Raw genomic sequence first — 5,272 nt, 5'->3', positions numbered from 1 at the left:
ATGGGGAGGATAAAAGTTACTTCTTTTAATGTTAATGGGATCCATAATCCTATAAAAAGGGGTAAGATATTATCCAAGTTAAAGAGAGAAAAAACTCAAATTGCTTTACTACAGGAAACCCACCTAAATAGCACTGAACATGTTAAGTTGGGAAGGATGGGGTTTAAACACGTTTTCTTTTCATCACACGAATCTGGTAATAGGAGAGGAACTGCAATTCTAATAAGTAACTCTCTTAATTATGAACATATGCTAGAAAAAACCGACAAGGAGGGTAGATATGTCTTGGTCAGGGGAAAAATAGATGGAATAGTGGTTACATTATTCAATGTCTATGCACCCCCAAATAGTGAGTGGGATTTTTATAGAAAAATATTTGATATCATGACACTGGAGGCCAAAGGAATTTTCATATGTGGCGGAGACTGGAATGTGAAACTTAATGAAAAATTGGACTCATCAAGGCCAATTGTTAGACAAACCAAAATGACCAAGAAAATTAATGTCACAATGCGGGAAATGGGAATTATTGACGTATGGAGAGACTTTCATCCAGTAGACCGTGACTACACTCATTACTCTCATCCTCACTCAGTATACACACGCATTGACTATTTCTTTATGTATAACACAGACAGACATAGGGTTGACCAATGTGATATTGGAAACATTGATATCTCAGATCATAGTCCCATATACCTCACCATTAGTTTACATCAACATGCCAAGCATACATACTGGAAGCTTAATTCCAGTATACTTAATAGTGTACCTATTAAGGAAGAGTTAGAGAAGGAAATTAACAACTACTTTGAGTTAAATGATACAGGAGAGGTGGAGCCACCCATGCTGTGGGATGCATTTAAGGCAGTAATGCGAGGAAATATTATAGCACGGTCATCTTATGTTAAAAAACTGAGAGAAGAGAGATTAAATAATCTTCAGCAAAAATTAAAGCAGTTACAAAGACAGCATAAAGACAACTTGGAGCCTAACACTGAAAGAGACATAAAAACTGTAAAAAATGAGATTGACAGCCTATTGACAGAGGAAGTAAAAAAGAAACTAATTTATCTGAAACAGAAATACTGGGAGGCTGGGGGCAAGGCAACCAAACTATTGGCATATAGGCTAAAGAAAAAACAAGCTGACAGTGCACTCTACAAAATAAGGAACACAGAGACTAAGGAGATCGAATATAAGCAAGAGAAAATTAAACAGTGTTTAGTGTCCTTCTATAATAAAACTATATTCCCAACAGCAGATGAATAATGATAAAGATATTAATCCTTTTTCCATCCAATTCTGAAGCGACTTGTACCTTGTGTCGATTTTATTTAAAGCGACAAAAGTCGCACCAGAACCGTTTTCCATCAAAAAAGTACTTGAAGCGCATTGAAGCTACGTCACAATGCCTCTCGTTAATCCACATATTTCTGTCGCGCTTGGTCGTTTTCCATCCACTGCGTCGCTCTTTTAGAATGTTTGTGTCAAAAGAAAAATAGACTTTATCGCGCGTGAGAATATAGCCTTGACCGACAAAACAAGATGGACAGTCTACGTGTCGTGTTATTAATAATCAATATACTATCCGCAATAATTGTGATCAGGAAAAGGATGACAGCCCGGAGAAGCCGACTCGCATAGCCTACTGTGATTTTTACTAGTAGACTAGGCCTACTCGCAGATAGCCAGTACTAACCTGGCAGCACCAGGTGCTGTTTGTGGTGGGAGATGGACGTGCCAACATAGCCTACGGACCGTCAGTTTATGACTGATTTTCGAGTTAGCAAACATCTGTTTCGAGAGAGAGAGACTATGTGCTTGTAGAGCCACATATGAGGCCTGACCCTGCGAGCAGGGAGAGCAGAGGTGTCGTTGGGGAAACGGGTGGCACAATAGCACTTTTTAAGTTAGCTTTAGGCACTACAAAACAATTACAATTTTACAAACAGCCCCTGGCAAAAAAAAAGTATGGAATCACCTGTCGTGGAGGTTGTTCATTCAGTGATTTTATTTATTTATTTATTTTAAGAAAAATGATGAATCACAGACCCGACCCAAAACTGCCTAGTCTGAACAGCAAGGGCATCAGGAAGGCAATAAAGGACTAAACAAACGAAATAACTTCACACTTCTCTGACAGCAGACAGACAAAGAGGCAGGGCATACAGGCCATCAGACTACAGTAGACCTAGACCCGTGAGAGCAACACCTCCCCGCCCTCCATGACCAACCCCTGTACCTGTCCTGTCTGAAAAGGACTAGCTAACATCAACTGAATGAACATCCTACATCAGTGTTTCCCAACCTTTTTTGTCTTGTGTAGGCTACCCCTAAGCCCTTTTGTCATACCATGAGTACCCCCTCACTCATGCTCTATATCCCAATGTGACTATGCTCCATGCATTTTTTCATTTTTCCAAGTACCCCCTGCAGTGTGCTCACAAACCCCTAGTGGTACACGTACCCCTGGTTGGGAAACACTGTCCTACATGACAGGTGATTTTTTATTTTGTCTGAGGCTGTACGCCTAATCACATGGTAAAATTTGCAGTCTCAAGTCAACACTGCTTAGAGCATATGGTCCCACTCATTTTAGTGTTATTGTACTGTTGAATTAACACTTGAAGAGTTGAATTTAACATTATAAAGCAGAGGAGAAGATCCTGAGTCAGCTGAGGAGGACACTGAGGCAGCGGCAATAAAAGATACCCTGATGCGTCACCTGATGCCTCACATGCATTTGTGAAAGATCACAGAATTCACATCAAGTGAATATGTATATTAAAAACAAACAAACATGGGCATTTTTCATAAAAATGCATTTAATAAATATTCATAATTAGTATTAAATATAAAATAACATTAAATGGTAAGGCCACTTGGCTGCTTGAAGAGGCAATGGGCGGGTTATTCTGATGCTCCAAACTGGCGCTTGACGGACGTTCTCAGAGAAGTTAGCATCTCTCCATCTTCCTCCTCCTGCCTCTTGACTTTTCAGTAAGTCCGACAGCTGCTGACTCTATGCAGCTAGTAAAGACTTTTTCTTCAGTGGCCTGCGAAACAGGCGACTACCTCCTGCTGCAGCTGGGGTGGGGCCTGGGGGCTCTGAATCCTCCATGGTCACTTGTCCACTGTAGTCTTCTATTACATGAGGAAACACATAAAATACAAACACATTTAATTAAGTTATCTGAGACATGGTATTACACTAGAGTTTTTTTTAATCCAAGTTAAAGGGTGTCAACTAAGCTTGAACATATTAGCCTGAAGTAAGCGTGAACATATTCAGTTCCAATGATTTAATGGATATCAGTGTTAAGAATATTTTGAAGCTGTTTATCAAAATGACACCTCAACCTCTGACAAGAGAAAACTGAGTACACCCCTATTTGAAAATGCATAGAAAGGTCTTCAGTGAGGCATGATTTGCTTCAGTGTCACAGTGCTTTGGACCATTTCTTGTGGACTGATAATCCCAAGATAAACAATTTTGTTTTAGATGGTGTCAAGTACGTGTGACAGTACCCAAGTCAGTAGTTCGAAGACAACAGTGTGTTTTGCCTCCAGTGAGGCATGGTACTAGTACTGACATGGTTTGACATGAATGCTGCCAACATTTGGATGCTTACAATACAGGTAAGTTAAAGTGAATAAAGTCCTAAACACTGCTTGTCTTCTGTTAAATTGAATAGTGAGAGCGTAACGTTTCGTCCCTCAGGTCTTAATCAGGCAAAGTGCATCCTTGACAAGCAGTAGGCCTACCAGCACTATGAGTACCAGTGATGGAAGAAGTGCAGGGCATAGTGTCAGTGTCTCACCTAGAGGCAGTGACCAAAGGTTACTCCAGCAGGAGACCTTTTGCATATGTACTATTTAAACATGATGTCCCCCAATGGTGTTATTGAAGATTTTGACATCAAACCATTCTTGTACATCTAAATTTAACAAAAGAGAAGCAGTGTTGCAGACTTTATTCACTTCACTGGACTATTCTATTACTCTTTCACTGGATTAATACTTTTATTGTCCTGCACCTGGCTCTTTCAGGGCATTTTCGCATAGGGGTGCCGGAGTACTCACTTTGGTCAGATGTTGAATTGTTTAAAAAAACAAAAACAAAAAAACAGAGAAGTGTGTAGGCTACTCACTTTTGTGATACACAATATTAGCATGAATAACATGACATTCAAAAGCATGATGATCCTGACTTACCAGCATCCTCTTCTTCCTCATCATCCCCTTCATCCTCTTTCTCGTCTTCCACACCAGATTGGTCATCAGGGGGAACTATTTGTACAGAGCCAGACGAACAATGTTAACAGTGAGAAATCGTTAATCAGATCCATAGCTTCATTAGCAAAAGTCAGTCCTCGTCTTTCTGTTTACTTAGCTACTGCGCTATTTCTCTTTGAGTATCGTGTCCTGTTTGATACAAACATATCATTACTTGTGCGAACGATATACGAGGGGGGGAGATTACAAAGTCGACCTAGAAGACATTTATGTAAACAGCTGTACTACCTGGAGTCTTTTATGTGACACCTGAGGAGGGCTATCTATTAGCACGTTTACAGTAGCAAGATCCCCTTCGGATAAAGTAGCCAGGTTAACACTAGCCTACATCAACAACAATTAATCCACTCACCGGTGCTGTCAACAGCAGAGGACCTCGCAACCACGACCGGCCTGGCACCCAGTAGCTAGCTGGTCCATTTCTTCGAAAAAATCAAAACAGCGTTTTCCCCCAGCCCCATTCCTTGACGCATGCCTTTTCTCGACCAAACTTAGCTTTCAAATTCTCGCGCATATAATAACAGCACTGCGCATGTACGAACTTCCTACGTCGCTTTAACGCTTTTCCATCAATTTTATGTCGACTTATCTCTAGCCAATCCACCTTTTTAGAGCGATATAAATGAGGTCGACAAAGCTGGCGTTGAAGCGACTTAACCGCTTTTCCATCACTTGTGTCGCATCAACTTTTTAATGCGCATTATTTTAAAGCGACTTTATATTGGATGGAAAAAGGATTAGTGACACATTCTTAATGTCACTTAACCTACCAACAGTTACGGAGGCTCATAACAATATCCTTAGAGCTGAAGTGACTACTGAGGAAATTAACCAGGCGATTACAAGACTGAAAGCGGGTAGCTCCCCTGGCCTGGACGGTTTCACGACCGAATGGTACAAAATTATGAGGGACAAACTTGTGTTTAGACTAATGACAACCTTTAACTGGATTTTAAAAAAACATGAGATGCCT

General features: G+C 40.5%; 1 long non-coding RNA gene across 1 annotated transcript; it reads right to left on the bottom strand.

Moving 5' to 3' along the window:
• Positions 1–2,791: 2,791 nt before the first annotated feature.
• Positions 2,792–5,035, bottom strand: LOC134453539 (uncharacterized). The gene is made up of 3 exons (XR_010035643.1): positions 4,652–5,035; positions 4,219–4,293; positions 2,792–3,147 (listed from the first exon to the last, which is right to left on the bottom strand). It is a non-coding gene; the product is annotated as an uncharacterized LOC134453539 (long non-coding RNA).
• Between the last annotated feature and the right edge of the window lie 237 nt (positions 5,036–5,272).

Source organism: Engraulis encrasicolus, chromosome 8 (assembly GCF_034702125.1).
Source record: "Engraulis encrasicolus isolate BLACKSEA-1 chromosome 8, IST_EnEncr_1.0, whole genome shotgun sequence".
Taxonomy (NCBI): Eukaryota; Metazoa; Chordata; class Actinopteri; order Clupeiformes; family Engraulidae; genus Engraulis; species Engraulis encrasicolus.
This window is presented reverse-complemented; position numbering and strand designations above follow the sequence as displayed.